General features: G+C 34.5%; 1 long non-coding RNA gene across 2 annotated transcripts; it reads right to left on the bottom strand.

The window, feature by feature from the left end:
- Positions 1-1278: 1278 nt before the first annotated feature.
- LOC110898767 lies at positions 1279-4662 on the bottom strand. Of its 2 annotated transcripts, none has more exons than XR_002569603.2 (5): positions 4255-4662; positions 2913-4108; positions 2710-2829; positions 2445-2613; positions 1279-1977 (listed from the first exon to the last, which is right to left on the bottom strand). It is a non-coding gene; the product is annotated as an uncharacterized LOC110898767 (long non-coding RNA). The 2 variants fall into 2 exon arrangements; XR_002569602.2 differs by having other exon boundaries at positions 2474-2613; positions 4255-4661.
- Positions 4663-12638: the final 7976 nt, after the last annotated feature.

The following is a 12638-nucleotide window of genomic DNA, read 5'->3' as shown; positions in this document are numbered from 1 at the left end:
GGTGCGGCTTCATTTTGGTTCACGGGATTTTCTTGAACCGCAACATCTTCATCCTCATCATAATGTTGCTCTTGGGTATCCGACACGACCTCTTCATCGGAGTCATCTTGTATGTCTCTCGGTGATTGTGAGCTTGGGGTTTGAAAAGCTCTCGGTGATTGTGAGCTTGGGGTTTGAAAAGCAAACGTGTCAAAAGCATTTTGGGCGTCTAGGGAGTAATCATAATAACCGGGTCGAACCATCGTCGGACCGTGTTGCATCCAGTTTTGGAGGGGTTGGCTATCATAACCGAAAGGTGGATGCATGGGTTGGTTAAAATAAAATGGAGGTTGGGTTTGATTCACAAACCCAAGTTGGGGATGAAACGGCACACTAGAACCACCCGAACCACCGGCGTTTATCTTGAGCCCTCGTCCTCGAACCGGACCTTACCATTTTTTCTTGCCTTCACCTTTGTTTGAGCCTTCCATTTTTTGAAAAGATTTGAAAGAATGAGTGTGAAATGTAGTGAATATGGATGTTGAGTTTGTTAAGTGAAAATGGAAATGAATTTGTATAATTTATAAAGGTAAAAAATGAATTTTTTTTATTAATGCCCACGGCACTATATCCGTTTGAAAACAACTTTCCCACATCGGCATTTGGTCACCGCTGATTAACGAAACCGAGTGGCAAAGGGGGGTCGGCGGCGGTGTTCCCACGCAGCAAACCCCCTTGCCGAACTCCTTTACCGCACCACTCCGTATACCCTTACATATTAGTAGATTCAATTCCAAAAATCTAGGTGACATCTATTTTAAGAATCATTTGTGTTACTCCAAATGAATAGTGAAGATTAGAGTGTAATAAATGAAATTTAGAATTTAGAAATCACAATCATAATATAATCATGCCACAAAGACCATACACATAATTAACTTAAACATGTTATGATTTTTTTACATAGCATCGATACTTAAATAGGTTTAAAACTGAAAAAAAAAAAACTAGAATTAGTATCCATCATAATGCGGCAGGGTTCGTTACAATCGATGATTATTTTTATACAAAATACATTTAAAGTCTAACTAGTGGTTTTGAAACCGGCGCGTTGCGCCGGGTAATTCCCCACACTACGCATTCCACCTCGCGCGAGGCGGTATCTCTCCGTCCTCGAGTTGCATTATTTAGTTGACTGGTATTGGTTCGGCATGTTAGGTTACTGGAATAAACAGGTCTAGTTCGAGTTGCACTATTTTGAGTGCATGCGGGTTTAAGTTGACGTTGGTAGCACAAATATAAATAGAAATCATGTTCAGGTTAGGCAATCCCCACACACTCATGTTCAGCTTTGCAATTTCCTAATAATCTTAGTCTTTCATAAAGAGTGTTATTTTTTTGAAACTTTTACCAAATTAAATTCCTATTTGTTATGTTATAAAACTTCTGTTTGTACCCTTTGTAATATGCAACTCCTCTCCATGACTCCTCACTAACAATCCCACTGGAAGCTTGATCCTCTTCCAAGGGCGGTGTTCTTATGTAAATATGCTTTGCACACAACCAACAAAATCCTTGTGAATCTTCAAACTGAGCTACATATACATCTCAACAACAAACAAAATTGGTGAATGTTAATGTTTTCGCTTCTTACTCGCGACAGACCAATTTACACCCCTTAAAATAAATAAGCATGTCTTTCAATAGAGGATAACCTTCTGTCATATGCATATATAACTATAAACAAACTTGAAGAACATGCTAGTTTTCTAGTGGTGATATATGTTAAAATTGATGATGTGTATACCTTCGAATTTGAATATCAACCTGACCAAGATTACGAAGATTCATAGCTTGTCCTAGATTTGCCATGGTACCAAAAGCTGTTCCGCTTAGGTCAAAATGAAAGGGAACATCGTTGCATCCACACGGGCATTCATCAGTTATTGTCACTGTAACTGGTTTGGTAGAGCAATAAGGCACTCTACTGCATTTGATCTAGTGAAAAATAATCACAATAAACATAAAATTGATTACTTTTGGATTAATTTCATAACTTATTAACTAATCACCATGGGCGGATCCAGACTTATAGGACCAAGGCCTAGGCCACATACAACCAATAAAATTTCTATACTTTTTTACTATAAGTAATTTTCGGGTCTGAAGCTTGGAAATTTAAATAATAAGAGCGGTACACATAGAAATTAGTTATTGTTTTTGCAACCTTTCAATTTTCACAGTATTTATTTAGCCTTAACATTTTTTTTTATTTATAGCGTTGGTTTATTTTTGTTTAATCGACCCATTTACTTATCGATTTGGGTTGTGCTTTTATCCCAAATGGATAAAAAAGATGAAAATAAAAAGGAACTGGGTCAGAGCTCTCCCAATGTTTAAATCATTTTCTTAAAAGAATTAATTATTATTGAACAATATAATTTGTGTAATCATGTTTAACTCACAAGTTACATTTAGCTGCTCGTTTTCCCACCTTTAAGTATTAGTTATGGCATTCGTTTTGTCTTGTTCATGCCATTGCCCCCATGATGAGCTACCAGAGGAAGTCAACTCTATCATCCGGGAATGCCAATAATTTAACAAACGTAGCCATTTCTTTTTCTTGTACCAAGCCTGAAGAAAAACATAATTAAGTTTAACCATATTAATTTTACAGCTTCATTTAAAGAATCATGTAATTACTAAAAAAACCAAAAAATATTCACTCACATTAACCATTCGTCCCGAGTAATCTAGTTGGCAGGGGGGTCGTTGATGAGTTCCCATGCTATGATTGTGTTTTCGTTTTTGCAAGGGAATTTGGTGATTGTATTTACTCTTGTAATAACTCTGCAGTCATAGTTATACATATTAGTAGCTATATAAACATATTTACATACAGTAAACACATATTTTATAACCTTTTTACTTACTTAAACATGGTTCTTGTAATACCCTGTGACTACCATATTTGTGTAGAAATCGTCCTCATTAGTCATTTCTGGGCTGAACTCCCGAGTTTCTAACCCACTCAATGTATTGTGGTCTCCCACTAAAGTCTTTATAATTGTTTACAAAACTTAACACCAAACACAAAGTTACCAGGCTTGAAGATCATATCGTACAGGGCAGATATGATACTGTCCATCGTTCCAGGCTCCAGATCCAAAAGCACAGCGCGTGAAAGAAACTATCCGTCGCTCACCTTACTGTATTAGATGTTGATCCACTCAATCAGATTATACAAAACAACGATTTAAATGCCAACACATATAAAACATATGAGAACTAAACCAAACAATAATGATAAATTTATAGTTCATAGCTGTAACTGTAAGTTTCTAACAATCAGTTTACATTAATCGAAAATATATCATAGACCACCTTCCATAGTTCTTTGTTCTAAAACCATTAATTTACTTAATGTTCAAGTACCAAGAACCCGACCGACAACACCCAACCGGTGAATCGCCTCTGCAGCCGACATTTTTTCCCTCCAAATCACCATTGCCAACCTCAAAGGCAACATTTAATCGATTCATGAGGCTCAGAGAAAGCAAAAGTACGAAGCCACCATGGCTGCAGTAGGGGTTGCAGGCGACAACCTGCCATCCTCCATAGCTGCCACGCTATGGAAACATATTGACCGAATTTTGATAACTCATCACAGCCTCGTGTGCACCAGGCACCAAGCAGAAGTGGATTTTCTCATGCCTCATATCTTCCAACAAAGACCTATTATATGAGATAACATGCATATGAGTAATTTATTTTTGGTCATAGCAAAATCATCCACACAATTCCTTCATATTCACAAGTTATACATGAATAAACAAACATACGGTTGTCTTCAGGTACTAAGGTCAGACAAATTGAAAGACCTGCAGTTTTGACAGACATTACCATCGTGGGGATGTTATATACTGTTTGGTATAACCTGTTAACATGTGAGGTTATCTTGGAAGGAACTCTTAGATATTTAGGTTATTTTAAAGGGGATGTTATTCTGCATACCACCCGTAATAATCAAAATCGAAACATACCGAATAAATCAAATAACCTCGAATCAGTTGTAAACCCTCACTGTTACCTCAAATCCACCGTCAACTTCGTCATCAACGGCCAACCCCTAAATGCACAAAACACATATAAATCTCCACGAAAACACTCATTCAATAATAGAAAACCTAAAAAAGCATGATTACATACACCTGAATACATAAATCATTAGTATCGCTACATATCAAATTGATGACAAAGCAGTTAAAAATATACCTATTCAGAATCAGATCTGTAACTATCGCTTAAGCCTTTTACGAATGAAAATCACGATGAAATCTTCAACCGATCTCTTTAAAACGGCTTCTAATCGATTTGCCGGTGAACGTACGACGGTTGTGGTGGCGGAGGGAAAAGTAAACCGGAGCGGGTGGAAATGAGATGTCATTGAGAAGGGGCGGTGGGTTTTTGGATCCCTGGCAAGTGTGTTCGCAGAAGAGGGGACCATCGCCACCGGTCGGTGGCCGGACGGAGAGCACCACCCGTTCCTCCATCACCGTCGCTCAGCTCTCTCTAGCTGTCTAAACCTTGTCTCTCTCCTGCTCCTCTCTATCTCCCTAATCTGTGTGTTGATACTGAAGAAGAAAATGGGATGGGAAGAGGTGGAGGCGGAGAAGACGCGCACGTGTGTTGGGTTAAATACCTTAAATGCCCCTAATCTAAAATAACTGTTCATTCACTTTGTTTTTTATCATATGTTAATTATTATTATACAAGCTACAATAAAACACAACACATTTAAAGACAAATTATTATTATAAACACTTTTAAAAATATACATCGTCAACAATTTTCTTTTTATACTACACGACTAAACCTAATGTGCCTAACCTTTGCTAATGCATCTTCGTGACACAACTGGTTATCCGTCTTCGTTAAGTGGTTGGCCTTCCAATTGGTCTAGCCTGTCGATCTCGTTTTGGAACCCGGCATTCCCTTGCTGGTGGGTCATTTTTTGGACCTCAACCTTCCTTCTTCGTTTAAAAAACACCGCAGGCTAATTTTTGTTCAGCCTTATAGTTCCGCCATTTGGCCCCAGGAACCGGAAAAGAAGGCCGACGTAGGTTCGCAGGCTCACATTGAAATCCATAAACGGGTACAAAGAAAACAGAGATGAAAAGTAGAAAGCCTACCAATGTGACATAATAATAGCTTTCAAATGAAGTCGAGAACCAAAAACTGCAATATAATATAAGAAAAATAATAAATCATCACACACATTTAAATGTAGGCTACCTATGTTGCAAACTGAAATAAACAATAAAAAAACACCAAATTGTTGAAACAAAGAATCAAGAACGCTAAGACATATGAAAATTACAATAGTTTAAGGACATATGCATAAATAACCATATCAAAGTTTTACAAGAGGCCTAGTTGTTGAGAATCCAGATGGCTATCACACATTACACAATCATATCACCAGGTGGGATGCCCCGCCGAGATAAACGGATAAATACGTCATGGCTGCATAGTTAATGATGACAATATGAAAGGCAAATAAAGCACATGACCATGGTCAACAATGCACTGAAGATACACAAACTGCTATGACCCTCAACAAAACAGTTAAATAATTAAGCTCGGATGTGTAGGATGGCAGAAGCTTACAATACTAAGTCAAATCCTCACCAACATCACAAGTCTGGCTCTCGGAAGAAAACTTTCTTAACCACTTAAGCAAGCCAACAAGTATCTTAGCCAACAACTGTAAGATTAAATATGTATTTAATCTAGTAGCCATCGTTATCATTTATATAATATAGATCAAAATGTATTAAAACCTTATAATATATTAGTTAGTAATTGTTGATGGACCGATCTACCCTTATTAACCAATTAGGTTTTCCCTTAGGTGTATTTAAGGAGATTACTAGAGAGGGATTAGGGTTAGACTCTCGTAACAATAACATCACAAACATAATTCCGACCTGCCATCTCTCTCCATTCATGAGTTCTTCACCCTAAAGAACTCGGTACTACCATCAAGAATATACACTCTAAACGGGAACCAAATCACGCTGACTAGCATGTCGAACTCCATGGATACATTTGTATCTGGACTATCTGCTAGCATGTCTGCTATAACATGTATTATCTATATGTTTTCCATTATGAATAGTACTTTTATTATTATAATAATATAAATAGTTTTTTTAACACATTTATTTCCGTATTATTTTTCTTAAAACCTAATGAATGGTACTTTTATTTTTATAATAATATACATAGTTTTTTTTAACACTTCTATTACTTTATTTTTTTTCTTAATTTTAATGATTTCTTTTTATCACGGGTTGAGATAAATGCTATCGGTATTATTTACTCATCCCTGATCACGGGTACCGTACGAACAACGGTAATGACCCTAATCCATGAACAAGGTGTACATAACATAATATTTGAAACATCAGATTCAGTTGATAAGAACCCTAATTACACATCAGTTATCATCACCCACAAATTTTTTTTGTTGATCTTCTTCAACTTTTAATAATTTTTTTTATGTTTCAGACGTACAACTTTTTGGTTAATTTTCTTTCGGTTATCTTTTAGTGTTTTTTCTACATTTTCTTTTTATTATTGTCAACGGTTCCGTGCGCAACGCACTTGTAGTGATTTCAAAATACATGTAAACACAGACTCAATAACAAAAGAAGTTCGTCGCAATGCGGCGACGATGATAAACCTAGTTTGTTTAAAAATTGAAAAAATAAGTTAATTAAAAATTAATTTTTGATGATTGTTGACAGGGATGGGGGAGAAGAGGAAGACCCCACTATTATTGAAATTTGTAAGTTAATCATATTTAATAGGCTTATCAAACAAACCAAACACATTGTAAGTATAAAATAAAATTATAATATTTAATTTTCAATCATTCACAAAGCTGACAAATGAGGTAAACCTTTTCTTGTGCATTTGGAAAAGTTTAGTCTACCGACAATTGCGAACTGTGGAACAATAGGATTTCTAAAATATTATAAAAACTTTGATTATCTAATTTACTGATGATTATACTTTTAGCTTTGAGTTAAACAAATAAATAAGTGTACAATGTAATAGTCAAAAGTAATCGGGTTGAGGGAGGAAGGACGCTCAAGGGTAAGTATCATAACCTTAACATTTTGGATATCCCTCTAAACTTAAACGAGGTAATATCTTGGGTTAAAAAATCTAAGAATAAAGCCTTCTTATTTAAGATTGATAAAGATAAAGCATACGATACTATCAATTGGCGTTACATTGATGCGGTCCTTGATCATATGGGTTTCCCGAGTCTATGGCGCATTTGGATGAGGGGCATTCTCAAAACGGCAAGGGCATCCGTGCTAATTAATGGATCCCCGACGTGGGGATTCCAATGTGGGAGGGGTGTGAGGCAGGGGATCCCTTGTCTCCTTTTCTTTTCATACTCGCGATGGAAGCTCTCACTGGTTTTGTTAGAAAGGCGGAATCGATAGGGATAATACATAGGATTAAATTTCCAAATAACGGGTCATGTCTCACACATCTTGTACGAATTAGGTTCACCTTTTGTAAAATATAATTACAAAATATATAATAACGAGACTCTCGTTATTCGTAGGAAATATCATAGTACAATACCGGTTGCAATAACTAAATAAAAAGAATATAAAATATAATTATATATACCAATCTTAATTCAAGCCGCATCTCTGGTGGGTTCTTCACGCGCACTTGATAGCATCCTATACTCGAGTATCATCATCTTGAGTCTTGAAAAATACTCCTTGACTGCAACAAAGAGCACACTAAAACGTTGACGATTTTGGTTGAGGCACGTGTTCAACACGCTTCCCTTAAAACAGATTTCGCGCCTCTACTAAAGACAACGCGTCTGCCTCCCAGGGTACAACAGCTGAAGCAGTCTTTATTGCCGGAGATGGCTCACGGGCCCAAGGTTACATCTGGTAATTGTAGTGTTTGAACTCATGTGGTGGAAAACAAGTAGAGAGTACTCATCTCTCTAGTTGGTCTTCAAGTGTTCATCCTCCTAGTATTCTTCATGTATCAAGCAATACCATATTCTTGTTGTACCAAAAGAAGCACATAGCCTACTATTTGTACAAGACTTAAGGATTAGTGAAAGGTTTCACTTAATTAGTCACTTAATTAGAGACTTAAAAACTCTAATAAAACTAATTAAATGTCATTAAGAAGCTCTACTCAAGAGTTTCTCTTTTATTTACCACATGAAGATTCTAATTAATATTTATAATTTTATTAAATTATAAATATATTAAATATCCATTCACCAAATTCAATCCCCCACATGAATGGAGATCGTTCAAAACACTTAAAATTTCCAATGTAACCTCAACAGTTGAGTTTTGCATACGATAGGTAGGTGTTACCCTTTGAACCTTCGCTTATGAAATGCACTTAGCCCACTAGCTCTGAGTAGATCTCGATGTCTTTGAACTCGTCTACCATTTGTGTAGACGACAATACACTTCACACAATACTCTCCCTAGCTGGGTCATCTCCTCATAGTCGTGTCCAATAATGGTCGTGGAACAATTTCCTGGTTCTGCGAGAGCTCTAGGAATTGTGCCCCCAATTCCATTCGAAGCGACCCCACTTCTCTCTAACATAGGTGATTCTCCTTAGATCATTGAAAGCATTGTGGTTATCGTGATTTATCCAAATCATTTACCACATATTATGATTAGCCTCACTCTTTGTCACTGAATATCATAGGAATAGACTAGGACGTATTTAAACACCCTTTTATACTTTGGGGTATGTATAACCATATATACTAGCTTATGCATATCATTTATGCCCCCACAGTGACCACCTTTAGGCATATGAGTTAGTTGTCCTATTGAACTAAGTTAGGTGTCCTTCACATACCCTTTTTCCATGGGCTTCAGTCTCATTCCACAACTTGATCTCTAATAAACCCTCAGGTTGTTGGATCCATAATATTAACAAATAAGTTTGCATATTTGAGATCAGTTGTCATGATGTGTTCTTAACTCGTAAGTTAATTTTGCCTATTGTCAACTTCTAAGACTATAACCTCAGTGGCTATTTGAATCTGGTTATAATATATGTCTTTGTAAGATACGCTTATCGTTTAAGGCAAACACATCTCCATTATGTACTACGACCTTTGTGTCCTCCACATAGTCGTCTGTTTGCAATGTTAGATTGGATTACAAAATCTTTATTGCCAAACTTTTATGATACAAATGCAAGACACCCCCACATTTAAGTGTTATAGGATATGATCCAGATGGGGTAATGAAAACCATTTCTACATATCCTCATAGGGTTGTTTCTAAATGGATCCTCCCCCACATTTCTTGCCATTTGATCAAGATCAACCTCATAGTGTGAATTCAACTCATATTGCATTCCGAGTTGACCAAAGCTACACATGACATTGTCATAAGTTTGTCACCAACTTAGAATAATTCTAATTTAACATCTAGAATAAGCTTAGACAATGAGTTCTCCTCATTAGCTTTTCGAACAAACTCTTAAAAAGTTACATGTCTTTTCCTTTTAATGAATGAAAATTTTCCCTCAACTTTGTCTATACACAAATTCTTTTTGAGTTCATACACATTTGAATGTTTAGAGTTAATTAGTCTCCTTCAAGACCCATAATTAACCAAGTTCTAGTCTAGCATGCTTTAGACTACAATACTTTAGCATGTGAACAGAAGATGCATCATTCTGATTCTTCACAGCCCTAAGGATATCATAATATCACTTTGCAACATTCATCCCTTGTTAAGACAAAATAATGAGACTTATTCATAATCCTGAAACATCAATATTTAGGAAGGTCTCACAAATTATTGTATATAGCACATAGCTAAATCTCATCATTCATTTAAGGAACATAACTTGATTACCTTTGATCTCCAACAATCTACCATTGACTCATAAGTACTTAAACATAAGTCTTAATCCAAGTCACTTGGTGAACACATTCATCACCAACAAGATGAATGTTTCTTGTCTACAATCACTATTATGTGTGAGATAGAGTCAACTAGATCGACACTCAACAACATGGCATTCATAATTTTGCCATAAGTGATTTGCACACATATATTGTTATTCATTAGAAGATATGTATATTTAGGATACTCTCCCAAATGAAGGTAAAATCTCCATATAGATCTAACAATAATCAAGTGGTAGACGCATCTACTTATAAATCTCGCAAGATTTATTAAAGATATACAATAACATATAGTACTTTTACTTTCATATGTTAGAATTCACACTTGTGAATTTTCAATGACTTCTAATGAAGTATGCGACATGAATGTCGTTAGTGTATTTCACCTCAATACATTCACTACGTTCTTTCATTACTCATTCATGATGTGGTTATACATTTGATGTTTCGTCTTTGACTTTTAGTCAATGTAACAATTCTCAAGTTGTTTATGTCCAAGTATTTTCATGTACTATACGTTTAAAACCATATTCTTTTAAACAATGTATAACCGACGTTATAATTATTTTCCACAAAAATAATTTATATGTCACAACCATTAGTGATTTATTTCTTTGTAAAACATTGCATGTGTTATCCGAAGATATTGAACACAAAACAATAAAATACTTTGGAAACTAAATCATAAGTGCCAATCACTTTGGAAATTTAAATGGAAGCATAGACAATATGTAGACATCAAATAGCAAAGTGATATTTTCTTCAACACTTTATAATCTGACCGAAATCTTCTCAACAATATCGTCCCATGGCATGTCTTGAGGTACTCCCTCAATAAGATTCCATGCACTTGTAAGTACAAGTTCCCCATTTCATCTTGAAACTTTAAACTTGGACAATTATGCTCAAAACAACACCAAGTTGTTCCAAATACTACATTTATAAGTAGTAAAGTTGAACAATTAAATTTGTTCACAACAACACCACGTTGTTTTTCACCAAATAACATCCACCAGACTGTTACTTTGTTCACCATTGCTACTTCTAGTAAGAGTAGCGAACCATTTGAATTATCAGTTTTATAAAAAACTTTGTTTTAAAAATAATTCAAAACAGTTTCTTAGTTTTGCAATATACAATATTAATAATCTCAATTAGGGTTATGAAAATATAGATCAAACCCAAAATATCAAATGGTTTTATATTGTTTAGTCTTACTATACACGTACTAAACATTTTCTAATATGCATGTTAAAAAAATGTTATAACAAGCACATTATAGAATCGAACGTTTACATAAAACGTTTTCCAAATATATAGTTTATAAAATAAAACATTTCTCATCATTTTTAATGCACTTACAGGCAATTAAATGTTTACATAAAACGTTTCTGTTCATTATGAACAATCTCTAACCTGATACTCGTGATACACATTTTCTAACACACGTGTCAGAAAATTTAAGTCATTTTATATAAAACATGACAAATCACAAATTAAAGTTGGTGATAAAATCACACACAACTACACCATCACTTTATTGTGATTTAATTCTTGTATTCTTACTCTTGTATTTTTTTTTTCAATCTCATCAAGTTAGGCACATAACCTACTTTTAATACAAGAGACATAGGGTGGAGATAACTCTCACTTAATTAAAGATTTTATTAGAGACATAAATTCTAATAAAAACTAATAAATTGACATGAAACTCTCCTTAAGAGTTTATCTTCTATATGAAGAGTCTAGTAAATGATTTTAATTTCATTAAATTCATATAAATACCACACCATCACTTTATGGTGATTTAATTCTTTGAAGCCAATCAAACATCAACTTCAATGTATGACATTTTATTTCTAAATCATACAAAGCATTAAAAACAATGCTACAACAAATTGCTTATATAAAATGTCTACATAAAACATTTCAAAGCATTTGTATTTTAACCATTTTAACAATCATGTTAAAATGAAAGAAATTCTAACGCACGTTAGAAATATTAACATTTCCACAAAATGTCAATTCGACTTGCTAAAAACACATATATGGTTCAAATAAATAAGTCATTTCTAATGCACACGTTAGAAACTAAACAATTAAAAAAAATTGCTTCCGAACTAACGCTTTTCATGAACGTTTCTAACACATATGTTAGAAGACAAATGATTACAAAAATCATTATAAGACTTATTTGTTCATATCAATCCATGGGTGGATGAAGAGTCTACTTTAAATAAAGACTTAATTAGAGACATAAAACTCTAATAAAGTAATATAAAACTCTTATTTAAAGACATAAAAAACTCTACTTAAGAGAATTTAACGTTTACAAAAAAATGTATGGTTTACACCAATAATTCCGGTCTAATACATATGTTAGAGAATTTAATGTTTACAAAAAATGTATGGTTTACACTAATAAACCCGTTCTAACACAAAAGTTAGAAAAATTAACGATTCCCAAAATCGTTTCAAAACCAAATGTTGGAACCAAAACTACTCGTTTTGTACCACGGTATAGGATTTAAGATTGTATCTCAATCTCAAAAAATCCAAACACAACAAGTTGTACTACATACATATTTCCCAAATTAAATATTTATAAGATCATAACCTCTAAAAATATTTTTTTCTACTATAAATCCTTTCG

Source organism: Helianthus annuus, chromosome 13, assembly GCF_002127325.2.
Source record: "Helianthus annuus cultivar XRQ/B chromosome 13, HanXRQr2.0-SUNRISE, whole genome shotgun sequence".
NCBI classification, from domain to species: Eukaryota; Viridiplantae; Streptophyta; class Magnoliopsida; order Asterales; family Asteraceae; genus Helianthus; species Helianthus annuus.
Note: the sequence above shows the minus strand (reverse complement) of the source record. Positions and strands in the feature narration are given on the sequence as shown.